The sequence below is a fragment of the Callorhinus ursinus genome, unplaced genomic scaffold, assembly GCF_003265705.2.
Source record: "Callorhinus ursinus isolate GAN/ISIS: 27379988/994484 unplaced genomic scaffold, GSC_fseal_2.0 scaffold38, whole genome shotgun sequence".
NCBI classification, from domain to species: domain Eukaryota; kingdom Metazoa; phylum Chordata; class Mammalia; order Carnivora; family Otariidae; genus Callorhinus; species Callorhinus ursinus.
This window is the reverse complement of record NW_027397100.1, coordinates 13018896-13046758: the sequence shown is the minus strand read 5'-3', so window position 1 is coordinate 13046758 and position 27863 is coordinate 13018896. Positions and strand designations below refer to the sequence as shown.

Here is a 27863-nt window from a genome sequence, read left to right as displayed (position 1 = left end):
TGGGGGTGTGTGTGAGTGCGTGCGTGCGCGTGCGTGCACACTGTGTAGGAGTTGCTGCCTGCTGGTCCTGCTTCCTTGCTGTGAGACTGTGGGCAAACTCTTCAGCCTCCCTGAGCTTCACTTACGAGATGAGCTGTAAAATTCCATGACTGTTCTGTTCTTAAACTTTCTCAGGAGTTACCGTTACCTCTTTCCTGGAGGTATCTGAAGTCCCCTCTGAAGTCCTGGGCTGTCTATAAACAGGGCTCATTACTGACAAACTGGTGCATTAGCTGACTTGTAACTACCCACCATTTTAGGGGATCCTCAAATACTGCTGTGACAGAGTTGGATGGGACAAATATTATGACAGCCCAGTTAAAATGTACTTCTAACCAGAGTTTCACGTTGGCAAAAACTAACAAAAGGATCAGAAGAATAAAAATGTAACTGGGTTTCTATTTCTTGATCTGGGTGGTGGTTTTACAGGTGTGTTCCGTTTATAAAAAGCCATTAATCTGAACACTTTACAATCTGTGTACTTCTCTGTATGTCTGTTAAGCTTTAATTTAAAAAGTATCTTAGGGGCGCCTGGGTGGCTCAGCCAGTTGAGCATCCAACTCTTGATTACGGCTCAGGTCATGGTCTCTGGGTCGTGGGGTTGAGCCCTGCATTGGACTCCATGCTTGGTGCGGAGTCTGCTTGTCCCTCTCCCTCCCTCCCTCCCCTGCGGCTTGCATGCACGCTCTCGTGCTCTCTCAAATAAATAAATAAAATCTTTTTTAAAAATATATTTTTAAGAAGTATAATGAGGTGGGTAGTTCCACAACATTTTGATAATCTGAATCTAGAGGCTTAATAATGGGTCTAACTGCTTAAAAGTGAGTAGACCCCTCTGTTCATAAAACTGTTTCAAGCCAGAACACAGATACTTCTGGAAAAGGGAGATAAAATTTGGTGGGAGGGAATAGAGAAAGAAAATAATTTGATTAAAGACAATATTTTAGGTAGGTGAAATGGGAAGTGTCCCCTAACCAGCTTGGTAACCTTGGGCAGGTCACTTCTTGACCTTTTTTTTTTTAAGTAATCTCTACACGCAACTTGGGGCTTGAACTCACAGCCCTGAGATCAAGAGTCACACGCTCCACCAAATGAGCCAGCCAGGTGCCCCACTTCTTGACCTCTTGAAACTCAGTTCCCTCACCTGTAAAATGGGCCAAAAAAATCCTAGTTGGCTCTTCCAAGGATTAGGTTAAGAGTGTATGTCAGGCATCTGGTTTATAAATGTTCATCTCTTCCCTTTGGACCCTGAATTTGGACATTTTGTGTTTAGGAATCTGCTCTTAGCTCCTGCCCTTCTGATCCATTCAGGTTACAGCACAGGTCCCCCAAGCTAATACCCACCATCAGAGGAGATGCTTAATTCCTAAGTAACACACTAAGGCTGTCACACAAGCTTGACAAAAATTTTCCTAAAGTCAAGGTGTAACTAACCAACCCAGATGAAACAACAAAATATACTGCCCAGTGCCAGGCCTCTGTCCCAACCTCCCACTTCCATTCTAAGGCAGACATCGGTCCCCACCAGCTTTGTACCCAGTCCAATGTGACTATAAAATTATCCCAGAGATACTCTTCGGGGATCATTTTTAGTAGCTCCCTCTTTAAAAATCTATTGTGATCTCCCCTGATGTTCAAACCTGGATCCTATAATTGGTCTATCTCAGCTGCAGAGATGTACACAGGAAAGGAGCGGGCTTGTAGCAAACCCAATTCAAACCACACAAGGTCTGCAGAGCCACACCTTGAACTGTCCTCTGGTGAGCTGTGGCCACCTGGACACCATGTGTGCTACACCCTTAGGGAAGAACACCAGGATATCTGTCTGTCCTTCAAGGAGAACCCTGGGAAGAGAACAAAGGGATCCCATGGCAGTCACGTGTGACAGACATCTTGCCACGCCCTGCATCCACAGAGGTAACAACTTTCATGCTAAGTGCTGCAGGAGAGGCATGCCTTCCTTAGCTGAGAATCCAGACACAGTGCTACAAGGCAAGAGCTGCTAAATAAAGGAGCAGAAAGCACCTTCCCCATAGCCTTGGGATGCCCCTGCCAACCACTTCTGCTTTGTACCCAAATTAGTTTAATCTGATCCATGGCCCTAAGCAAGCTGGGCCTTGGTTTGACAAAGAAAGCTCAGTCCATTTATAGGCTGAGGGAAGAGGGGGGCCTAGAACCTCCTGACTAACCCCAGCTTCCTGGGAACGCCAACCAGGAGTGATGGAACGGAACCCTGAAGCACCCCAAGGGACAAGCTATGAGAAATACATGGTCAGTTGTGCAGGACCAACCTCTGGGGCCTTCCTGCTTGGGGAAGAATATTGCCATGGCAACACACTACATCCTTTCGAACCAGCCAACTCCAAAACAGCCAGCGAGACGTAGGCCAACAAAACCAGACATGGCAAGAGTTTTAAAAATTTCATGGAGTTTTAAAATTTTCATACTACCTTTCTTGGACATCACCATCTTCCTTTAAACCAGCCCATCTGGATTCTAAACTAAAGGCCAGGTTGCAAGTTATTGAGAAAAATCACCAAATGTCTATTTATATACTGCTCATGTTTCACAATATTTAGAACGGTGGTCCCAAAGTGTGGTCCCTAGACCATTAGAGTCAGCATCACCTGGGAACTGGATAGAAATGCAAATTCTCAGGCCCCACCTCAGACCCACCAAATCTCACTCTCTGGGGGTTTGACTAGGGCCCCCCCCCAGATGATTCGCCCGCACCACAGATTTTGAGAACTGCTGATTAGAATGTCTCCATGACTCAGATAGGGAGGTAACTAGTAAAGGAAACTGGCATTGGCTCGTTAAATATATGCTTGCTCTCTGTGCTTCTAGGCCTAATATGTTAATATTTTGTTCTCCTTCACCGAAGGCCAGTTTTCCTAATGGTGGGAACAAAAGAACCTTATTGGGCAACATTAGTATAAATTCAAAACGCCTGCCCAATGACTTAATGTACATTATGGATAGAAAGGGCAAGAGCGCTCAGCAACCTGACCTCAGATTTAAGTCCTCCCTGGCAAAGTTAATTAATACTTAAGCAGGTCGTCCCTTGACAGGTCTCTTCTGGCTTCCTCAGTTTCCTCAAACTGAGTGCTCAGCCAAGGAGGATTGTGACACCCAGGGCTGCAGACCTGGACGAGGGAGATGGGCAGATCTGGCCAGGCCATTAGACAGGCTCCTGCCTGGGTGGGCTCCCTCAGGTGAGCTACTGAATCTGACTGAACCTTGCCTGTCTTCCCCTTAAGCCAATTAAATAGACCCCCATCCAACTGCTGAGGGATTTCAGTTCTGTCATTTCCATTGGAACTTCCAAGTCACTTGCTGGTAATAAGTTATACACTTAGCAAGGTGGGCTCACCATTTCAGGCCACCAGGGTGCCAGTTAGTGCCCCCCCCACCACAATATTAGCAGCATATGCCTTCCAGCAACAATGAGGCCTTGATTGACAGGATGTGGCTAAATAGCAGGGACATTGCTCAACTGGGTTCCTACGGTAGAGGAAGAAACCACACAGAAAGTCCTTAGGATGTGCCCTTTTGGTGCATTTCAGATCCAGCTCTTGATAAGGGGTAAAAATCAACAAGACTGCCATCAGAGGAGAAAGTCAGTCAGCAGAACCCACCCCTGGGGAGACATACCTTCGGCTAACCATTTACATGGACTTCGGGGGGCTGATTGCACAGGCACATGTGAGGATGCCCCTCCATCCTATCTGGGCCAGCCTGCTAAATGGCTGCCATTACAGACAAAAGTTACTGCAAATATCAGGGGCATGCTACTTCCAGCTTCCGGAACTGTGGCTGTCCCTCCTGTCCCTCAAACCACACTTTAATAAATTCAGACAGGACTGAGGTTTTGCAAGTGCGGCATACCAGTTTTTGGGGGGTTCTTACAAAGTCTCCTTCCAGCTCCTGGCAGGGCTGGAAGAAGACCCAAGGAGAGGAGTCAGCCTCCTAAGGAGAAAACCAGAATGAAGACCCGTACCCAAGTATCAAGAAATTTCCTCCTCAGAATCCCCAAGAAAAGCTGGTCATCATTCGTAAAGACAGGCAATCAGGTATTGAGGGGAGGGCATTGCCTAAATAGAACAAGGATGGTATTTGAATAGCTCTCAGTTATAAATACTACCTACCGTGCACTGGAAACCAAAACCAAAACCAAGCAAACAAGAAAACAACCTTCCGAAACAGAGATCTGCACCAGAATTTTAGGACCCATAGTAGCCATGAGCTCTGGAGGCCGGGATGGGTGAGGGAGGAGACCACACCCCCGATAAATAAATAAATACATAAACAAGGCGCTGAGGACTCAGTGCAGCACCTGCCTCTTCACCCCTGTGCACAATCTCCAACTGTTAGCGCGGAGCCGCCACCGCGGCGCACCTGCCATCTGGAACAGGCCTCACATATTCCAAGTCCTCCTTTCTGCTTCGCTGAACCTCCATCTTCTTTCAAATCACGCTGGGGACCGAAATGCACACCCCCGGCCACAGAAAGGTGCCTGGGATCAGCCCCCGAACGACAGCGCTACCTTTGAGGGATGCCATATCCTTCAAGCAGCTCTGAATATATTTTTTTCTTTTTCCTTTCCTTTTTTTTTTTTTTTGGTTAGCTCTGGAATATCTGGAAAGGATAGGGGGAAGGGTGGGAAGAGAAAGGGGTGCAGGGGGCCCAAGTGTCCCCCTTTTGGCAAGAGAGGGCAATGACCCCAGTTTAAGGGATGAAGGGAGGGGGGAGCACCGAAGGGCACTGTCAGGCAGGACAGCGTCAGGGGACCTGGCTGGGGGTTGTGGCCTGGGGGTGTCCACGAGGCGCACGTGCCCTAGGGGTGAAGTCACAGGCCTGAGGACAATCCAGCCCTGACCCTGGCCAAAGGGCTGGCCTGCCTGAGCCTCAGTCTTCTCCTGTGTTGAGGTGACACAGTGTGACAGGACGGCTGTGGGAACCCCAGTGGTGCACAAATAGGGCCCACTCTGGGCGAGACACCCATAAATGACCTTTGTCGCTACTACTCTGAAGGGGCGCGCTCCAGGACTCTGGGGACCCGCCTCCCTCGGGAGCCGTGGCCAAGGACAGGGAATGGGGTCGCTGGGGGGGGGGGGCTTCTAGGCGGAAGGGGACGGCCCTGAGCCACGCAGGCCCTGCGGGAGGGTCCCTCCGGGGCCGCGGCGGGCGGCCGGGCGCGCTAACGAGCGGAGGCCCCAGGTGCGGGCCCCACCCTGCGCTAGGGTGGGGGGTAAGGGGGAGCTGGAGGGGGAGGGGAGGGCCCGCGCGCTAATGACTGTTGACAGCGCGCGCAGGGGCTGGCCGGGCCGCGCGCGCCGCTGACAGCTGCTCGGGCGGGGGGCGGGGCGCGGGGCGGGGGTGAGGCTGCTCTCGCTCCCCCCACGGCGCACGCGCGTGCGCCTCGGCGGGGAGGGGCGGGGAGAAGCGGGGAGGAGCGGGGAGGTGCGCGCGCGCCGGGCCCGGGTTCGGAGGGCCTGCTGGAGCGGCTCGCGCGGGCTCCTCGCGGGCAGGCAGGTAATGAGAGTAACCATGGCAACCCACCAGAGGAAGTGTATTCTGCAGGAGACGTTAATCCCCTCTCCCCGGAGCTGGGACAGCCTGACTTTCCATTCTCACACAGTAATTAGATACCAGCTGTCAGTGCAGGGGGGACAGCTCCGCGGCTGCAGCCCTGCTTGTGGGGGGGGGGGCGCACAAAGGGGGGGGGGGGGACGCAGGGAGGAGGGCGTTAAAGACACAGGGACGCTTTCCGGCGGTGGGCCAGGGCGGCGCGCCTCCCCCAGTCCGCAGCCTCCAGGCGCGCGTCCGCTCACCTGGAGACCCCGCCCGCGCGGGGCCCCGCCCACTCCACACGCACCTGCTGCGCGCCCGCGCGCCCGCCTGCCCGCCCTCGCGTTCCCCTCTCCCAGCCCCGCCTCCCCACTCTCCGCGCACCTGCCCTGCGCCCGCCTCCCCTCCGCCCTCCCGCCCCCCCCCCCCCCCAGGGACGCTGCCCACCTGTCCTTTGTGCGGGCCGGTACCATTCGATCTGGCCAGCTCCCCTTCAGGGAGCGCCCGCTCTGTGCCAGGCGCTGTGCCAAGCCTGATCTGTGTAATCCTCACAGACCCTGTGTGGTAGGAGCCTCTGCTGTTCCCCGCCCAAGGCGCAGTGGGGTGTGGCCGTTTGCCCAGGGTCACGCAGAATTGAACCCCATCCCGATGCCCATTTCACCATCAAGCTACAGCGCCTCCCCATTGCATCCACATCCGTTATAGCTGGGGGGGGGAGGGGGGCTCCCAACCGCTCAGGGAGACAAAACAGTCACACTGGTAGCTGGCATCATGGTGCACTTACTGTGTGCCAAACATTCACTGCCTCATTTCACTTTCCCAGCAGCTCTGGGAGGTTAATTACCCCCATCTCAGAGGTGAGGAAACTGAGGCACAGAAAGCTGAGGCGACTTGCCCACAGTCACAAGTGGCAGAGCTGGGATTCAAACCCAGGCAGTCAGACCCCAGGATCCATGCCCCCAGGTACGGGGCACTACTAACTCCATCCCCAGGTTCCTGGTGGCTGGAATCCAGCCCAGGTCTCTCACTGTTCAGCCCACCCACATCCCACATCAGGGAGGAGCCATACCTGAAAAACCTAAGAAACTCCTAGGCCTAAAGCCACTGCCACATCCCTAATTTCTGTCAGGTCTCCCAGAAACCCTTGCTCTCAGCATGGGTAGCCATTTGGAAATCATTCTAGACCAGCCTCTCCATTTCCCAGGTAGGAAAACCAAGACCACCAAGGCCAAAGTCTAGCCCAAGGAGGAGATAGGCTGGTCAAGCCTTTGGGGAGACTTCAGTCCCCAAAGGCCCCAGCTGTACTTCCCTGATGTGCCCACCCCAGATCTGATTCTGAGGTGCTGAGAAGCAGAGCAGGCTCCTGTCCGCAGTGGCAGCCGGTGTCTGGGGCTGGAGGAGGCTATCTGATCCCTTCCCCACTGCCCCGGCCATGACCTCCTCCCTCCCTCCATCTCTCCCTCCTCCCTCCTGGCCAGAGTAGCCAGCACCCTGGGCTGCAGCTGAGAACCCTGCGTTCCCCAACCTGGCCCACATTCCTGTGGGAGGAGGGGCAGGGGGAGGCTGGGCCAAGGGCTTTAGGGACAGGGGTACCCCTGGGTCCACCCCACCCTGTGCAGGCCAAGGCAGGGCTGCCTCCAGCCTCACCGTTTCCTGCCTCCGCTCTCCCCATCTCTCAGTAGCAGAGCTGCCTAAATTTGGCTCCAGGAGGGAATGGGGGAGGCGGCAGCAGGCGGGTGCTGTCAGAGGCCAGGGCGCAGCTCCCTGTCTAGCCGGCTGGCATTTTTGCTGTCTGGAGGAGGGCAGGGGGGCCCAGCAGCTCTCTCTGGGAAAGGGAGATGTTCGTACCTTCTGACATGCTCTGAGTAATGTGCAAACGACATACAAACTGAGCTTCAAATCAGCATCCTAGCCAGGGAACAGCTTGGGTGCTGCTTTTGGGATGAGAACAGAAGGACCAGTGGCCCAATCCCTGGGGGCTCCAGTGGGGGCTGAGTGGAGGGGTACGAGAGTGTCCAGGGCTGGGAGTTGGGAGATGTGGTTTTTCTCCAGGTATAGCTTTGGGGCTTCAGATCAGCGGCTGGACCTTCTGGGTCCCAGCCTGAGGACACAGCCCTGGCTTTCTCTGCCTGCTCTGGCATAGCGCTTGGCACACCCTGTCACGTGGTCAAGGACATGAATTCTACAACCACTTTGTGCAGGTTTGAACCCTGACTCTCCACGAGCCAACTGCGTGAATTCCTCAACAGGATACCCAGGCAAACAGGTAGTGAGATTGGGCATCCCTTTTAGTACAGTTGCTTCCCCTCCCTGGAAGTTGGGCAGGGGGCATAGCCTGAAGGAACACAGGCTTTGGAACCAGACCTAGATTCCAGATGTGGCTCAGCTGGCAAGGCTCTGTGGGTCTCATTGCCCTTATCTGGGAAATGGGTTCAGGGTCAGGATCCCAAGATCAGTTGTGATGTTCCCGGGAGGGCCCGGCCCACAGCGGGCACCCCAGAAATCTTCCCACTGGCCTAGTCTCATTGTTCTCCGCATTCATTCGACTACTTGCCCTGTCTTATTCTCGTCTTCCCTCTCTTTGCTCTCTGGCCTGGTGTTTCTCTTGTCTCTAGGTAGTTACACGTTTCTTGCAGTCTCTCTTCTCCCTTTCTCCCCACTTGTCTTAGTGACCTCAGGCAAGTCATTGCCTCTCAGAGTCTCAGTCCGCACATCTGCTAAATGGGGGTCACGGGAGGTGGATGAGGAGCTCCGTCTGGGATCTGGGGCCCCGTAGCACCTGATAGGTGGCAGCTCTTCTTTACAAGGCCTCCACCTCCCCACCAATCATCCCAAACGACCAGGAGGGGTGGGCTGTGCCCCCAGCTCTATCGGGTACAGGGCGTTGGGGCCCTGCTTCTCGGTAACTCTGTTTAACCCCAGATAACTGCTCTCCTGCCCCTCGGCCGGGGCTGATATGAGCTGAATCCAACTTCCTGCCACCCAAAAGCCACTTCCTGCCAAACTCAAGCTGATACCAGAAGAACTTGTTTTCTGTGCACAGAGCAGTCCTTGGTGGGGCAGCCACCCGCCTGCCTGCCCCGGGTGTGAACATTTTTTCCATTTGCCTGTCTGCCTGGTGGGGCTGGGTGGGGGAGGATGGGGACTCTGCCCTCTTCACCTCTGAGCCTGCCCGACCTGTCCCGCCACAGTAGCCTCCAGTCCTGCCAGTCCGGCCATCCCTGACAGGGTGCCAAGTGTCCCCATGGGTCCCGACAGACATGTGAAGGCAGTGATATACAGTCCGACAGAGTCACACAGCCATGGGGCATTTGGGCAAGGACTCCAGGAGACAAGTGTGGGACACCGTCAGGCACAGTCACTTGAACTCAGTCATCAGATAGAGCCACATTCAGAATCCCACAGTTATACCCAGTCTCAGAGCCACTCATACACATGCACACAGATAGGAAGCTCCCACGGAGCTCCCCACACTTGCCCTGCACCCCCCTTCCAGATGTGTTCACTGATTCAACAAACAGTCTTTGAGGATCTGCTCTGTGCCAGGCCTTGGGTAACCCATAGTAAGAATTATTGGAATAGTAACAAATAATTAGCTGACCGGTGGCTCTGCCTCAGTTTACTTATCTGTGAAAGGGGGAAAAGAGCCCTACCCCACAGGGCTTTTGGGAGCTAAAGCATGCAAAGCCCCTGAGCCGTCACCCCAAGTGACCAGGAGGAGTGGGCTGTGCCCTCAGACTCAGAGAACACCATCTAAGTCAGGCTATCTTAGTTAGCCAGGAGCAGCCTGTGCCCAGTACCATGCTGAGATCCCATGTACATTATCTCCTGCATCCTGGCCCGAGCCCTGGCGGCTAAGGTCATTGTTCCTGTTTTTGCAGAATAGGAAACTGAGGCTCAGGGGAGGGCCCCAGAGTTCCTTAGGGTGCCCCCATTGACCTTGTCCCCTGCCATACTCTCACTTTCCTGCTCCAGCCTGTCCCACGACCTGCCTGTGCCCCTACCCACACACACGGTTGCCTCTGCCTGGAATGTCTTTGCCATCTGTTTTGGCATGACCAGCTCCTTCTGAACTGCCTACTTACACAGCAAGTCCCAAAAGCCCATGTCAGCCCCTGTTCGCTTCCCTCAAAACACTTATCATTTGGGAAACAGTAAACCCCACTGGACATTAAGGGCCATGACCAAGGACCATTTTGTCCCATCCTCTGGCACATAGTAGGTGCCCCACAACTTCAGAACTCAATGAGTCATCCAAGTAGCCTTCTCTTCACAGCTACTGAGGACAGAGCCTGGAATCAAACCCAGAATACTCCGAAGCTGGAGCTCATTTCTATGCTACACCACCAGCAGGCGCTTAATAACTGAATGAATGAATGAATGAATGAATGCATGAGTGAAACCAAGATCTTGGGATCCCAGTCCAGTGCTCCCCAGGCTAAGCCTTCTTCATTTCATGGCAGTGGGGACAGGAGCCAAGCTCCAGCCGCCTTGGATGGTGGCAGGGCTGACGGGCCGCCCGAAGCCGGCTGTCAGGAGCTCGTCTGGCCACAGCCGCCAGCAGGGAAGACCAGCTGGCGGGGCAGGGTCCATCGGCCCAGGCCTGGAATCTGAGCCGCCCTGAGAGGCCCAGCTTCTCTCCAGGCCCCCACAAACTGGCCTTTGTTCCCCAGGCCGGCCGAGACCCAGCAGCTTGGGCTTTCTCTCTGCCCGCGGCACCCGCGCTGAGCCGGCGGGGTAAATGGGCCAGCCTCCCCTCTGTCCATGCCCAGGACGTCGCTTCAGGACTAAATGGAGATGTAATTTTCTATACAAATCCATGACAATTTAGATGGAGTGATTGTAATTGGCTTTTCAATGGGGGTTTTGTCCAGCGCTGGTGGCTAGAACTGGGTGGCCTGTTTAAGGCAGGCTCCATTTAAATGACAATAAAGCAATAATATTGAGGACTTGTACAGTGCCCAGAGCCCCTCCTGGGCCCAAGTGGAGCCTCATGTTTATGGATCTGGTCCTTCCCCGGGACTGTCTGGACAACTGGGTGGGGGGAGCACCGAGCCTGGGAGAGGGGCTGCTGCATCTTTGAACTTCCAGGCACAGCTCTGGGATGGCTGGGGCAGGGTCCCAGGTCCACCACTTACATACTCCCTCCTCTATTACACACTCAGTAACTGGCACCTGGGGGCTGTCTGTTCTTCCAGGTGTTGGGGGTGCCAAGATACAGAAAAGCCTCCAGGTGGATCAGAGGGAGGAGGCTCCAATGGCTAGCACAGCGTGATGTTTGCGAGCATGACCTAGAGCCAGACAGCACGGGTTCAAATCACGCTCCTGAGCTTCACTGAGTTACTTAACCTCTCTGTGCCTGTTTCCCCAGCCATAAAATGGAGTTGTGATGAAAGTTACTGTGAGGTGGAAACACCTGGGTAGGCCTCAGCTACGTGCCTGGCCTGTGGGAGACACTGTATGTACGTTATTGCCCTTGTTCATTAAAACCTCCAGCTCTGGGGTCAGATTTGCTGGGTGACGGTGGGAGCGTGACTTAACCCCTTTCAAGCACGTGGCTTCTCTTTAAGGTGGGGCTTTTAGGGGAGCCGACCCCACAGGGTCGTGAGGATTTAAGGAGAGAATGCAGGAGAGCGCTTAGCACAGGGCCCATGCTAGCTCCATAAACATCAGCGATAAACATTAGCTCTCTTCACCGTGAGGCTCCTTGGCCTTGAGGAGCTCGCCATCCAGTGATAATTATAATGTTGAGTGTGGGAGACAGAGAGAAAAGAAAGCTCACAGGAAGCTGGGATGGAGCAGTTTCCCCCACCCGGCAGGGGACGGACCCGGAGGGAATGATCCTGAGGGGCCTCAGGAACAGGCTGGGGCGTGGAGCTGTGTTAAAGAAGGAAGAAGGCTTCACCGAGGAGGATGACCTCGGGCTGGGCCTTGAAAGATGAGTGGCATTTTTGCCAACAGAAAGGGTAGATACTAGTGCTGGGCCCTGTGGCTACAGAGTCCCAGGTGGACCCTGCGGCCCTGCCTCCCAAACAGGTGATTCATACCTGAGGGGAAAGCTGAGGTGGGCAAGATGTGAATGTGGGGGGCGGTCAGGGAGGCCCTTCTGAAAGGGGGAAACAGCATGTTTCCCTTCTGGAAAGCCTCTAGGGAGGGGAAACAGCATGTGCAAAGGCGGGGGGGGGGCGGCATCTGCGGCAGTGGGGAGCTGAGAGCGGGGAAACCCTACGTGGCTGGAGAGATGGGACAGGGTTTGTGGCTTCCCTCACAGTGAAACAGGCAGCCACGGAGGGATCTTAAGCAGGCAGGTGACACCATCCAAACTGTATTTTTCTCAGGATCCCTCTGGCTGCTTGTGGAAAATGGGCTGCAGAGAGGAAAGGGTAAGAGGGAAGGCGGGGAGACCATGGAGAAGCCATCGGTCACTGCGGGAGGGAAGTGGCTGGATCCGGGAAGGGGCAGCACTCAGGGACTGGTGGATGGATCACGGGTGGGCAGAGCTGGGTGCGGGGCTGTGTGCTGCTGGTACAGAAGCAGGGCTGGTGGAAGGAGATGAGAGAAGAGAGGTGAGGGCGGTCTCCCACCTCCTCACGCCAGGCTAAGGTTCTTGGGCTTTTTCCTAAAGGCAGCAGGGAGCCAACATGGTTTTTCTCCAGGCAGGGAAAGACCATGCTGAGATTTGTGCTTTTGAAAGATCATTCTGGCTGCAGGGTGGAGGGGTGGGAGGTGGTGGGTGGGTGAGGCTGGAGGGAAGAAGGCAGGGAGGGAGAGTGGTGGGTGAGGACTCAGAGGCCTCAACAGGCATGCTGGCCATTGCCCAACTCCAGAAACAACACACTTCTTCCTCAGAGAGGTCTAAAACCTAGTCCTAGGTCACAGAGCTTGTTGAGGGAGATGGGATACCACCCCAGAGCTCAGTGCTCTTTTTCCTTTTGGCATCATCTGCCTTGGTTGCCAATAAAATCGATCACAAATAGGGCTTCATCCTCACTGTCAGGTATAGAGCCCTTACTATGAGTCCAGGAGGTGAGTACTATTATTGTTCCCATTTACAGATGAGAAAGCCAAGGCTCTGAGAGGCGAAGTCGCTTGCCCAAGGGCACCCAAGGTGGGAATGGAGAGCCAGACTCAGACCCTGGCACTCTGACTCCAGACCCACAGACCAGATGTCCTAACCAGGCCACAGGCCAAATGAGGCCTATGGACATATTTTGGGGGGCATGCAGAGATTTATCACAATTTCAAATTTATTGCTATACTTAAAAATTAGTAAATTTCATGGACGGAGAAACCCTGAACTTTGGATGGAACCTCCTGATGTTGACAGCCTCAGGACCCAATCCTTGAAGCTCGTCCATCTTGTAGCCTCCAGGGGAGGTCAAACCTCCAGCCTGGGGCTCTCGTCTGCCTCCATATGGCTAGCTGGACAAATCTGAAAGCAAGTGAGTAGGGCCCCTCTGGAGGGCCAGGGAAAAGCATCCATCCATCCATCCATCCATCCCTCCCTCCAACAAGTGTTTACACCACCACCACCCACTCCACTGCCCAGCCAGCCACCAACTCTCCTGAATCAGAAACCACCTCCATCCCCACTCACTCAGGCCAAGCCCTGGAGTCCTCCTGGATTCCTGCTTTCTCTCACGTGCCACCATGCCCATCCCATCCCCCAGCAAATCCTGTTCACTCTACCTTTAAACCATAGCTAGAATCCAAGTGCTTCCTACCAGTTCCCCTGCTCCTGACCTCCGGTCGCAGGGCCTGTGGGGCACCAGGGAGGGGCATACACTGGCACTCCAGGGGCCCTGCAGCCTAGCTTCTCCCTCTCCCACCACCCCGACTTGTGTTCCCGCTCTGGCTGTCTCTCTCTCTGTCAAATAAACAAACAAACAAATAAATAAAATCCTGATTCCTTTCTGGCATTGGGAGGGCACCCTGGGGGCAGGTCAGAAGTTCTCTGGGATGGAGGCTGTCTTGTTTACCACTGACTGGATCCTCAGTATCTACTAGAGCCTGGCACAGAGTAGGTGCTCAGGAAACATTTATTGAATGAATAAAGGAATGAATGAACCCCTGACTCACTTGCAGAGGGCCTTAATTTTCCCATCTGAGAAACAGAGTAATCTAATGCCTGGACTTCCTTCTTGTAAAAGTTAACATTTATTGAGCATTTACTCTATACTGTCACTGGGTAAGCGCTTTACATATAATAACTCGTTTACTTTTTTAAAAAAATTTTTTAAAGTAACCTCTACACCCATTGTGGGGCTTGAACTTACAGACCCCATCAGGAGTTGCATGCTCTACCGACAGAGCCAGCCAGGCACCCACTCATTTACTCTTCACTGTAACCCTAGGAAATATGAACAACTCCTTTTTATGGTTGCAGAAACTAAAGCTCAGAGAGGTTAAGTGGCATGACCAAGGTCACACAGCTCATCAGTGGTTGGGCAAGAGACCAACCCAGGCAGCCTGACCTCAGAACTCTCATTCTTAAACACTGTTCCAGACTGCTTTCAAGATGAAAGGAGGTTTGGGAAATCCTGCTCCAAGGAGGTAGCCCAAATTGCAGATGGGGGACTATGCTGGGCGGGGCATAATTCCATGGCTCCCTACTGCTGGTCAAATAATACCCAACACCCACATCTGGACATAAGGCCCCTGGAAGTAGCTCCAGCTGCATCTCCTCCTCACTCAGGCCCCCGTACAAACCTGACGCACCAGCCGTCCTAGCTGCTTCTCTTCCCCATTAGACCAGGGGCAGTCCTGCCTCTGTGCCTGGACATCCACGGTTTCCTCTGCCTGAAATGCCATCACCTGGCTCCTGAGCCATCCCTCCTCTGCGTTTCATTCCAGTGCCGTTCTACCCACTCCCCCGTGAAGACTTCCCTGATCCCTCACCATATTTCTTGCCTTTGATGTCCTCTAGCACTCTGCCAACCAGGCTAATAGAGTTAGTGTATTTTGACATGCCAGGAGGTGCTATCCACAATGTCATTTTACAAACGAGGAAACAGAGGCACTGAGAAGGGACGTGAGTTGCCCAAAGTGACATGGGGCAGAATCAGGACTGAACCCACATTTACCTGACCCAAAGCTAGACCCCTGAGCCCCTGAGTCAGACCACATCTCCTGAAGTCTGTCTTTGAGACTTCGCTGCCTTGCTTACGAGGAGGGACACAGCCCGAGAGCAAAGGCCACTTCGCACTTCTGGGGACAGTGCCAAGCATACCATAGTTGCTCCTTCCAGACTCCCTAGTGACCGGCCAGCCTCAGCCTTCTGCTTGAGTAAGTGTGGTCTTAGAAAGAGATGTGCCAGGCACCACATGCAGAGTCTGCGTTCCTCCAGGAGTCCCTTTGGAAGGGGTTCGAGGTGCTCTGAAGGCATAGGGAGGATCGGATGGTGGGAAGTCAGGAGGCTCAGGAGGTGGACAGACCATATGATGTTAGATCATTGTAAAGTGAGGATTTAAATCTGACCATGAGAGTCACTGTGAGGGGATGCCAGTGCCAGTATATAGTGAGCACTCAGTATATAGTAGCCATGGTTATTCACTAAACGGTTCATATTCTAGACTTTGCTGCCAGGAGTGGAGGGACTATTAAAGACCAAAAAACATATCCCCTCAGACCCAGCAATTCTACTCCTTGATATAAACTCACATGTGTATGGAATGGCCATCAATAGTCAAGGATGTTCACTGAAGTATTTTTGTGAGAGGAAAATCCTGGAAACAACCTAAATGTCCATTAGCAGAGGACCATGTAAATAAATTATGGTATATGCACAAAAGCAAATACTATGCAGCTGTAAAAAAGAATAAGAAAGTTCTTTATGTTCTGACCTACTTATGCACTGACAGTACATAGATTTACTGTTTGATGGAAAAACAACCTGAAGAATGTAAGGGCTAAAACTATAAAACTCCGAGAAGAAAACATAGGGATAAATCTTCGTGTCGTTGGATTAAGCAATGGTTTCTTAGGTATGACACCAAAAGTGCAAGAAAAAGTAGGCAAGTTGGATTTCATAAAAATAAAAACTCTGGCACTCCCAAGGACACCATGAAGAAAATGAAAAGAGGGACAACTGGCTGGCTCAGTCAGTGCAGCACATAACTCCTGATCTGGGGGTTGTGAGTTCGAGCCCCACGTTGTGCATAGGGCTTACTTTAAAAAAAAAAAAGAAAGAAAGAAAACGAAAAGAGAATCACAGACTGGAAGAAAATACTTGCAAATCGTACATCTGATACGGACTTTTATCTACAATATATAAAGAAGCCTTATAACTCAGTAACAAAACAACAAATAATACAATTAAAAATGGTCAAAGGATTTAAATAGGACATTCCTGCAAAGATATGCAAATGGCCAATGAACAAATGAAAAGATGCTCAGTATCATTAATCATCAGGGACGTGCAAATCCAAACCACAATGAGATAGCACCTCACACACGCTTAGGATGGCCCTCATCAAAAAGATAGTGTTGGCGAGGATGTGGGAAAATCGGAAGCCTCATAATCTACTGGTAGGATTGTAAAATGGTGTGACCACTTTGGGGAACAGTCTCGCAGCTCCTCAAGAGGTTAAACATAGAATTACCATATGATCCAGCTGTTCCACTCCTAGGTGGTAGAGAATTGAAAGCATATACCCAAAAACTTGTACGTGACTATTTGGAGCAGCATTATTCATAATAGCCCACACGTGGAAACGACCCAAATGTAAATCAACTGTTGAACAGATAAATAAAATGTGGTATGTCCATAACATGGAATATTATTTGGTAATAAAAAGAATGAGATTCATGCTATAACATGGACACATCTTGAAAAAACTATACTAAGTGAAAGTAGTCAGCCACAAAAGACCACATATTATATGATTCCATGTATAGGAAGTGTCCAGAGCAGGCAAATCTACAGAGAAAGAAGCAGATTAGTGGTTGCCCAAGACTGGGGGGGAGGGGAATCAGGGAGAAGTGAAGAGCGACTGCTAATGAGTATGGAGTTTCTTTTGGGGTGATGAAAATATTCTAAAATTTACTGTGGTGATGGGTGCACAACTCTGAATAGACCAAAATCCATTGAATTGTATTTTATTTTATTTTTTTAAGATTTTATTTATTTATTTGAGAGAGAGGGAGAGCACAAGCAGGGGGAGCGGCAGGCAGAGGGAAAGGGAGAAGCAGGCTCCCCGCTGAGCAGGGAGCCCGACGTGGGGACTCGATCCCAGGACCCCGAGATCATGACCTGAGCCTAGGGCAGATGGTTAATTGACTGGGCCACCCAGGCGCCCTGAATTGTATTTTAAATGGGTGAGTTGTGTGGTATGTGAATCATATCTCAATAAAGCCATTATAAGAAAAAAAGCAACCTACATATTTGCACAACATATTTTGTGTAAAAATAGAAAGAAACCCCACAAATATATGTGCATATGTGTTTATATATATGTATAAAATATCTCTGGAAGGATACCCAAGAAATAATAATGGTTGCCCCCAGGGAGAGGAGTTTGGTGGCTGGCAGACAGGGCTAGGAAGGAGACTGTTTTTCACTAAACATTTGTACCTGATGATTTTTTTTTTTAAGGGATGAGATTCTATTACTTTTACAAAATGTTATACTTTAAAACAACAACCAAACAAACATCCAGTGGTTTATTACTGGCCCTCAGCCAGAGGATGGGTTGGGCCAGGCAGCTCTGAACACAGGACATGGAGAGGGAAACCCAAATTGACAGTTTTCCAAGCCTCACTAACGTCACCCTCTTATTCCTCACACAAGCCCTGCCAGAAGGTTTCAGCACCAGCCCTGTTTCCACCAGCAAATCCTGTGGCTCCTCCTTCAACCAAGCCTAGAACCTGCCCACTTATCACCCTGCATGGGCACCATTCGGGCCCAGGCTGCCATCCCCTCTTGCCTGGCGCACTTGGATCATGGCACCAGCCTACTCCCAGCTTCCACCCTTCCACCTCCACACAGATCTGTCCTTGCCACTCACCCCCACACCCTGGGCACCAGCCCACTGACCTCCTCACTGTTACTCACACTCCCTAGGTACTACACCTGCCTCAGGGCCTTTGCACTTGCTCTGCTCTCTGCCTAGATACTCTGCCATCAGATACCCACATGGAGGCTCCCTCACCTCCAACATGTCTCCGCTCTAATCTCGCCTCAAAAGGAGGCCTACCCAGACCTCGCTATCTCAAATAGCAGCTCCTAGCCAATCTCCTTTCCCTACTTTATTTTTCTATATAGTACCTGACATATTTAATATTTACATTTGCTTGTTTGTGACCTGGGTCCCAACCCCCAAATGTAGGCTCCATGGAAGGAAGAATTCTTTCTTTCCCCAGCACCAAAAACAATGCACATTGTAGGTGCTCAAAAATATTTGTTGAAATAAAACTAGGTCCTAAGAAACTGTCATAGATCAGTGGTTAAGGGCACATGCTGACTAAATGTAATGTGGTATCTTGATTGGGATCCTGGAACAGAAAACAGACGTTAAGGAAAAACTAGTGAAATCTGAAAAAAGGATGAGTTTGGTTCCTAGTGATGTACCTGTGTCGGTTCCTCAGCTGTGACAAACGTACCATCATAATGTCAAACGTTAACAAGATGGGAAACTGGGTGAGGGTTATACAGGAACTCTCTGGACTATCTTTGCATCTTTTCCATAAACCTAAAATTGTTCTGAAATAAACGGTTTATATAAAATTTTTAAATGTGTCGAATGAAAGCACAAATGTACGAACTGAGGCCCAAATGTGCAGGCACTTGCCACAGCCACGCAGCCAATGAAAACCAGTGACCTGTGGGCAGAGAGACCCAGCAAACAGGCCCCAAGAGAAGGAGGCTACTATCACTGGGGATCCATTTGTTTTGCAACAAAGGGGTCAACGTTATATTGAGGGAGGGTGTTTTTCTTTCCAAATCCCTCAAGAGGCTCAGACATTTCGCTGAGAATCCATGCCTGGCCCTACAGAGCTCAGAAGTCAGGCACACTGAAATAGCCACCTCCCCAGAAAATTGTCCTTTCCTCCTGGGTCCCCAGGAGGCCCAAACAGCTTCTCCAAATCATGATAATGTTTGCTAAGGCCTTCCTTGGGTCCGTAGCTCAGGATCTCAAGCTGGGTCATATAAATCAGGGTAGGGGACAAGGAGGGGACTAAGAAAGAACAAGAGTGGTCTAGGCAGGGAAGAGAAAAGGGACGACTCAATACTGAGCGCCTACTAGGAGCTGCCATGGGACAAGACATTTTAGGCCTATGTGACCTCACTCCAGGCTCCCAGCCCCACAAGGCTGATTTGGTTACTCCCATTTCAGCAGTGAGGAAACCAATGACTGGAAAAGGATGCAGTCAGGGCATGATGGAGCAGCTGCACGGGGACCCCATCTCCTGGGCCTCATCCTGAACCTCTCTCCACACCCTCCCCGAACTCCAGCCATGCCCGCCAAATGCTGCCTCCTGCCACCTGGCCTTGGCCCACGTTGTACCCTCTGCCTGAAACACTCTTTTTTCCCCTATTACTAAGCTAACTTCTCCTTGGCTTTGAGGCTTCGGCTCAAGTATTACTGCCTGTTATGGGCTGAGCTGTGTCCCCCCCCCCCCGCCCCAACTCCTCTCCACTGCAAATTCCTATGTTGAATCCTACCCTGTATCTCAGACTGTGACTGTAGGGAGACAGGGTTTTTAGAGAAGGAATTGAGTTAAATGAGGTTATTAGGGTGGGCCTAACCCAATGTGACTGGTATCCTTTTAAGAGGAGGAGATGAAGACACAGAGACACAAGGTGGGAGGCCCAGGTGAAGACACAGGAAGACAGCCACCTGCAAGCCAAGGAGGCAAGCCTCACGAGAAACCAACTTCCAACAACTTGACCTTGGATTTACAGCCTCCAGAACTGTGAGGAAATAAATCTCTGATGTTCGAGCCCCCAGGCTGCGGAACTTTAGATGGCAGCCCTGGCAAATGAATCGATTGCCTCAGAGAAGCCCTCCCTGGTGCCTCAGAGAAGCCCTCCCTGGATGCCCCCCCCACCACCACCACCATGCACAGGTCCGGCCCTTGTGAGCACCGTTTCCTTCATGGTACCTCTCACAATGGCGGCACTGTTTGTGTGTGTGACAGTGTAGTCAGTGGCCATCTCTCCTGGTAGATGGTGACCATTGCGAGGGCACAGACGGGGCCGGCCATGGTCTCGGCCAGGGCCTAGCACGGTGCCTGCACGCAGTAGGCGCTCCATGAGCAGGTGCTGAAGGAGTAAAGGACAAGCAAAGTTCCACGGCCGTGGGGCGTTTTCTTGCCTTTCTTTGTGCCTGTTTCCCTGATCATGAAACAGCAAGTCCAAGGCTTCTGGAACTTTTAAACTTCGTTCCTCTTCTGAAGCAATATGGAGTGGGGGCCTTCCCTGGGACCCCTCTGCTCTGCTGGGCTTGGTTTTGCCCAGTGACTTTTTTTTTATTAAAAAAAATTTTTTTTAAGATTTATTTATTTATTTGACACAGAGAGACACAGCGAGAGAGGGAACACAAGCGGGGGGAGTGGGAGAGGGAGAAGCAGGCTTCCGTGGAGCAGGGAGCCCGATGCGGGGCTCGATCCCAGGACCCTGGGATCATGACCTGGGCAGACGCTTAACGACCGAGATCAAGGCAGACGCTTAACGACTGAGCCACCCAGGCGCCCCAGCCCAGCGACTTTAAATCAAATCCTTGCTAAAAAAATGTAAAATTAATTTCCAGAGTCAGCAAAAGGTGCCTCACCCTCTGCTACCTGTCCCTGTGTCTCCTTGAATTCTGTTCTTCCTGCTCCCCAGGTCCGGTTCAGCTTCCTGCTCCTTCCAGTTCTCTGGGGTACATCCAAAAACCTCCCTCCCCAAAAAGCTCACCCTCAGAGAACCTGGAGACATGAACTGGAGGCTCAGAAAGGGAAAGACAGTGGCCCAAAGTCACACAGCCAGGCAGGGACTGGTACCTCTGTGAACCTCTGTTCAGGGCCCAGTTCCATCTCATGGGGCATCAGCTGTGGTAACTGCCCACAAAAGTGTCCTCTGCCCTGGGGAAATTACCCTATCCCCTCCATTCACCCGACCCAGCAAGTCTGCTCTGGACAGAGAAGGGACTGGCCAGAGTCAGCCTCAGGCACAGCAGATGTCCCGGGGCACGGGGAGAACGTGGCCTGCCCAAGGCCACACAGGCTGGAAAGAGTGGGGCCAGAGAGCAGGAAGTCCCAGAGCCCGGGCTGCGGACCACACGGCCATCCTGCCCTGGCCGCTCTAGCTGTACAACTCTGCACGAGCTGGGTTATGGGATATTGATTCAGCTCGTGCTGCAGGCTGGAGCGGGGGATCTTAGGACTCGGGCAGACCTGAGTTCAAATCTAGCCATGTGATCTTGGGCAAGGGACTCCATGGCTCTGGGATGTTTTTCCTCAACGGTAACATGGGGTTAATGGCATCCACCTGGCGGGGATATGATGAAGGGAAAGTGAAACCGTATTAAGGTTAACATTCACGCGTGCATGCCAATGTTAGGGTGAAGCCATTAACACAGAGCCTATCTACTACTTAAGGTGGGGTCCACCCACTCAGCCCATTCAGTAAAGCAGAGTCCACCCTCACCCCCCACATCCCGCCCCTGCTGATGGGCCCCCTTGCTGCTGAGCGGCCCTATGGTCCCATCTGCTGAGTCATGGCACCAACGCCCTTCGTCATTCGGTTTGTGGACGGTGCTGAAGGTAGTCAACATAGTCAGTTAGAACATTCTCAACACCTCCTTGGTGTTTACTTACTACTTTACTATAGAGACAAGACTCTGAAAGAAGGGTCCTTGGCCTCCTCTGCAGGGACTTCAAGAGCAACCCAGCCGGCTTCCCAAATCTTCCCATTTGGGCAGGCCCAGTGCTTGGGCAAGTGCGAGGAATGGTGGGAGGCTCTACCCTCCCCTCCGCCCTCTCCCCCGACCATGAAGCACTGTGATCTCTGGCAAGCCCTGAATGATGGACAGGGGGCATTCTTGACATGGACCAGTTCTCTCTAGGTCTAGAAACAGGTTCTGTATATATGATGCCTCTGTATGCATCAGATACCTCTGGAAACACAGACAAGCTAGTCGCAGCCGTGCCTTTGGAGAGGGGAAAGAAAAGGGGCAGTGCTTTTGGAGAGGGGAAAGAAAAGGGGCGGGCAGGGAATGGTTACCGTATCTTTTTAAACTGTCAAATTTCGCATCATGTGAATGCACTGTGTATTTAGACAAAATTACAAATATAACAGAACCTAGGGTTCTGGGTGGAAGGATTAAAACCCCCAGCATTCCAAGTTTGAATGACCCTTCTGCCATTCCTGTGGATATAACTGAAAACTGGGCCAGAGGGGCTTGGCTGATACAGAGTGAGTTGAGAGGGGGTCATTTCACCTTAGGGGCCTCCGTGTCTCCTCAGGATCAAGACAGCTGTTGAAACCCACGTCATCATCTAACCCCCATTTGCTAGTCCCTTGGGATCAGCTCAGGGTAGGGGGAGGGCATGAAAGATAGAGAGCAGTCTATCATGGGAGCCATGAGCTACGGGGGCGAGTTCCCAGAAGCCCAATGGTCCAGCACTGTGAATGGGACTCTCAAGAACATCACCCAGGCAACCCCCTAAGTTTACTGATGGGGAAACTGAGGCACAGAGCTGGCATGGCACGGTGCCTAGATGACACCACCAGACTGGGCATGTCACCTGCCCATAGCCCAGCACCACTTGTCTTCTGACAGAGGCATTTGGGGGGCTTCATCTGTACTAAATTCGCCCCTGCACCCTCAAGAGGCCACATGGGCAGGTGGAGGATCTGGTCTGCACACGGCCCTTTCCGCAGCCCAGGGAAGCTGGAGGGTCGGCTGCACCAGGCCCGGCTGGGCCTTGCAGGCTGCGGTAGAGTCTGGTCTTTGTCCTAAGAGCCCCTGGGGAGCCACTGAAGGGTTTAGGCTAGGAACTAAAGTTGTCTGATTTATGTTTCAGAAGATTGCTCTGGCTGCTGAGTGGAGAACGGACTGGAGGGGTGAGAAAAGGAGCAGAAGACGGATGCAGAAGCCAATGCAGCCTGGACCAGATGAGGAGCAGTGGGAGAGTTGTGAATGGGTCCAGGGAAGGTGAGCTGATTGTAAATGGCAAAAGTATATTCCTCCTTGGGTAGTAAGTCCCCTATCCCTGGACTTGTTTATACCGAGCCCAGGCCACACCATGACAGAGCTATTATAGCAGGGACTTGATAAATTGGACAACAATGCCAAGATTCCTGGTCACCTCCTCCAGGAAGCCTTCCCTGACTTCCAAGGCTCGGTCAGCTGCCCCAGAGCATCCCATGTCACAGCACTAATTATCCTGGGTTATAATCACTGGTTTCCAGATTTCTATGTCCTTCTCCACCAAGAGAGCAGGGACTACTTTGCTCCTGTCCAGATTCCCAGTCCTCAGCAAAGAGCCTGACACACAGTAGGACCTCATATATCACTTACCCTCCCTTTCTTTTCCTTCTCTCCCCAACACCCCTTCTCCCAGGTCTTTCATCTGGGTATCCCCAGTGCCCAGCCCAGACGCTGGCATACCGTGGGTGCTCTGTAAACATTTCTTTTCTTTTAAAAAAAAATTTTTTTTAAGATTTTAAGTAATCTCCACACCCAATGCAGGGCTTGAACCTACAACCCCGAGATCAAGAGTCGCACGCTCCACCAACTGATCCACCCCAGGAAACGATTCCTGAAAGGGATCGTCTGTCTAGCAGATGTAGCACACAGTAGGAGTTCAGCAAAGGTTCAGCCCCTCCCTCCCAAGGGCAGGGTCAACGACAGCAGTAGTAACACTTACTGAGTGCTTCCTTTGTTCGGGACTGCCCTGAGCGCTCAGGGTAGGACTAGTATGTTTATTTTGCAGACCAGCTAATGGAGGCCTAGAAGGGTGCGGGGGCTTGCCTGGGCCGCACAAGCTGTCAAACAGCAGAGCAGGGATTTGAACCCGGGCTGTCTGGCTCCAGGACTGAACTGTGCGGCCTCGTTCAGAAGGCCGAGTACTCCGCAGCCCCTGGCGCGCTGCGGGTGCAGGCACATGTCTGTAGTGGGCCTCAGAAGGACACAGTCACCCCCCCAAACCGGCTGCCACAGACAGCCGTGGCCCGATCCCGTTCTCTGCCCAGGCTTGGGTCTCCCTCCCGCCCAAGTGGGCCAGGCCGTCCCTGGGGGCTGCCGCCTGCCCAGGCCTGTCCAGGCCCCGCCGCCCACGCGGCCTTCGCCGAGCCGCCAGCAGGCCGACATCGTGGCCTGCCCCAGGGGACTGAGCCTCGGCCGCCGGGCAGCCCAGACAAAGGCCGGCAGCGTGCCCGATCCCCTGGCACTCGGTCTGCCGCCGCCACCGCTCCCTCCCCCTCCTCCCTCCAGGGCCCTGGGCTGGGGGCACTGGCAGACGTTGTTTTCAAATAGGAGGTGGAAGGAAGGATGAGGGACAGAACTGGGCAGCCCTAAGGGCAGAGGCTGGAATAATCAGAGCGACGGGTGAGGGACAGGGCAGTCCCGCGGAGCTGAGCGGCCCAGGAATCAGGTGGCTGGGGGGCTGGTGCCAACCGCGGCTTGCTGAATAATGACCACTCTGGGTACTGGGGACAGTCACTTTGGGGCCTCATTGATCCTTCCAGCCAGAGATGGGGCTTCAGACTTCAGCCCCAGAGAGCAGGTATCAAGCTATGAATTCTCTCCCCGATTTAGTTAAGAGGAAACAGGTTCAGAGAGGCAAAGCCACCTGCCTAAGGTCATAGAGTTGCCAGTGGGGCAAACATGAACCCCACCCAGGTCTATGTGATTGCAACAGACCACATGCTTCCCACTGCCCCTATGGTCTCTTGACAAATAATTAATAATAAAAATAGAAACAACAATGAACATTTATTGACCATTGACTAGGTGCCAGGCACTGTGGCGAAGGTATTACCTATATTAAGTCATTTAATCCTCATAACAACTCGATGAGGTAAGAGCTATTATTATGCCCATTTTACAGATGAAGAAAACGAGGCCCGGGGGGGTAAAGTAACGCGACCAAGATCAAACAGCGAGTGTGTGGTGGAGTGGAGTTTCAATCCAGCCATCCAGAGCCCGCACACTAACCCACTGTTCCATCCCGAATGGATGGATAGACGGATGGACGGATGGATGGAGGGATGGGCAGATGGATGGATGGACGGAGTGGCTAACGCGTGTGAGCTCTGCTCTGTGTGCTCCAGCCCCGCAGCGGGGCACCCAGTAAGTGTTTGGCCAGCAGTAGCCACGACAACGCTGGGTTTTCTCCTGCAGCCCCTGTGGAAGGGGCCTCATGTCCCCAGCGGGGCTGGAGCTCGGGGGCCATGGGCCCTGTGCCCGGGCTGCTGGGGCGGCCTGAGCTCCCTCGCCGAGCTGAGCTGCAGCATGACGGATGTGCCCGCCGCCGCGGGGAGCCCGGGGTAGAGCAGTTGCCTGGAAACAGGCTGCTCTGGCGGCCCACACTCAGACCTTTGTCACCATCTCAAGGACCTTTTATTCCTCCTCCTTTCTCGCTGGAGCCAGACCCGGCACACAGGTGAGAAGCTGCAGCCAACACCACCCACAGCCCCAGGCACAGGGGACCCACGGGGGAGGGGGGAGAGGGGGGGAAGGTCCACGGCCCCAGGCGGGGGAGAGGGAGGCAGGTGCCGGAGAGACTGGGGAGCCCGTGGCGGGGGGAGATGGGGCTCTGCGGGCAGCCCAGCCGCGGCTTGGAAAAATCCTGACGCCGGGAGGTTTCTCTCACCAGCTTTATTTCTCCCAGCTTCTCTGACAAAAAAATGAGCCTTAGTCCTTTTTTCTTATGGCGCAGTACTGGAAATCTCAGCTTCTGGAGACCTGGGCAGAGCCGGGCCTCTGAGGGGCCCAGGGCAGGGGGACAGGTGGAGTGACCCCCAAAGAGCAGGTGCTAATTGGCCCTTGTGCTGGGGCGCCCTGAGAGGGGATTAACGGGGCCCTAGGGGACTGGCTGGGGACTGAGCCACACCCAGCCAAGGCCCCGCTTGGGGATGGGGTGTGGAGGGGCTAAAAGTAAGCACTGTGGGGCCAGACCAGTCTGGGCTCAGGTCCCAGCCCTGTCCCTTAGGCGGGTCATTTCTCTGTGCCTCGGTTTCCTCCTCACTGAATGGGGGGACCTGCCTAAAAGGGCGGCCAGGAGAGTAAGATGTATAAAACATGCGTACAAAACACCCAGCATCTAGTGGGTGCCCAAAGGAAGATCCCGCATGCCTTCTGCTGAGTCGCCTTGGGGTGCCCAGCCCCAGGTGTGTCACAAGGACGATCTCAGTGCCCCCCCCCCAAGTGCTCCAGGAGGCAGGAGCTCTACAGCCTACTCACTGGACACATGCAGGTGCTGAGGCTCCAGGAGGGGATGGGGTTTGCCCAGGTGGGACACCCAGGAGGGTGTCCCTGTCAGGTTTCCCAGTGGCAGAACCTCCCCAGCTAATGGGGTTGCAGGTAGACTTTGAAAATCAGATCTCAAGCTGCCTGCCCCCAAACCCTCCTTGGCTCTCCAGTGCCCAGATAAAATCCAGGCTTATTTGCTGGGCTTTAGAGGCCTCAGCGGTGCGACCCTGCTCGCCCCAGCACTGAGCAGGGCTTTGTGCCTCTGCAAAGCTGTCTCCTCTGCCCGGGACGCCCACCCTCTGCTTAGCTCCAAGATGAGCTGAGTCTTAGCTCCAGGACTGACTCTTCCAGAAAGCCTTCTCAGCCCGGCATTCCCTAGACCAAGCCAGGGGCAACGTCTCCTGTGCTCTGAGACACTCTGTTCACCAACCCCACCCCCCACCCCATGGTCCCGGGAGATCTCCTCTCTGGAGTCCCAGGCCCGGGGCGGGGGGGGGGGGGGGGGGGGATGTACCTGGCCTGGCATCCGAGCCCCTGCAGGCAGATGCCATCTCCCGAATTCCTGCCCCACCTCAACCTGCCACAGCTCCCCGGTTACTGCCTTTGTCCTGGGCCACACGCCTCATAGTCTTGGCCCCCCGAGCAGACTACTCGTTGGTGCTCTGCTCCCGCACTCACCCGCACCCCACCACGCTGCCTTCCCCGCGCTGCTCAGCAGCCCCCTGTCCCGCTGAGTCCAGTTCAGACCCCCTCTCCTCAGGAGCCTTTTCCTGACTACCCCAGACCACCGCAGGCAGCCCTTCGATCTGCTTTTCCTGCCTCCCGCCTGTGTGCTCCTGAGGCAGGAGGGAGGGAGGGAAGGAGGGAAGGGGGAGGGAAAGGAGGCAGGGGAGGAAGGAAGCCAAGGGGGAAGCAGAGCAAGGGGAAGAAGCCCCACCGTTAGGAGCACCTACAGGCCCGAGACTGGGCGCACGACCGCACCGTACCTCAGTTATTTCATTCCTTCACTCAGAGGCCAGCAAAAGGAAGCTCAGGCTCAGGGAGATTAAGCCTCTCAATGGCTTAAGGGCCTGAGGCCTCGCTGGGCTTCTCCTGCCGCCCATGACACTAAGCGGCACTACCGGGTCCCCAAGGGTCGCCACAGGGCCCACATTCCGTGCATTCTCCCACCGAAGCCAGCACAGACCCCAAGCAGTGGCAGCGGCGACAAGAAGAGCAGTAGTAACACTACCCGCTGATAATGGACACTATTTTGGTGCCGGGCTCCAAACCCCCACAATCCTACAGTTAACTACATGAGACCGTCACACAGAGAGGCAGAGCAACTTACCCTAGGTCACACAGCTCAGAAGGATCTGAACCTCGTGACTGAGAGGCCCATGATGTCCCAGAGCCCAGGACACCGCTGGGTCTCCCAGCTGAGCCGGCACCAGCTGCAGGCAGCTGTAGCCCCAATTCTGGCCACCAGGCCCCGAGCCTGTCCCCAGAGGCTACCCGCTAATTAGCCAGGCGGCTTCTGCTTGCTCAGTGGCTGCTGGGCCTAATTCTCCCAGGAAAGGCCGAGCTTGCAGGAGCGGGGAAAGGTAATTGCTAATTTGCACGAGAGGAGACAAAGGGGACAAAGGGGCCGCACAGCCTGAGCTGGTCTCACATCCACGACCCGGGGCTGCCCACTGACCACCGCTCACCACCCACCATGACAGGGTCCCTGGACGTGTCTGTCCACAGAACACATCCACACAGTCCCCGGCGGGTCTGGGTCGCTGGGCCACGCCCCAGGAAGAGCGAAAGACAGTATGTACATGGCCCCTGGCCTCCTTTTGAGTCCTGCAGGAAGCGGGTGGGCGGGGAGCT

At 53.5% G+C, this 27863-nt stretch overlaps 1 protein-coding gene across 7 annotated transcripts in view; it reads right to left on the bottom strand.

The window, feature by feature from the left end:
• Nucleotides 1-27863, bottom strand: part of NOL4L (nucleolar protein 4 like) — a 127655-nt gene that overhangs the window by 80650 nt on the left and 19142 nt on the right. The window contains exon 1 of one of the 7 annotated variants that reach the window (XM_073880571.1): nucleotides 4586-5131. The exons of 5 other annotated variants lie outside the window; for them this stretch is intronic. The gene's annotated coding sequence lies outside the window, so the exon portion shown is untranslated. Of the gene's footprint in view, nucleotides 1-4379; nucleotides 4467-4585; nucleotides 5132-27863 lie in introns of those variants that run through there. One more of the 7 variants, XM_073880570.1, reaches the window with a different exon arrangement.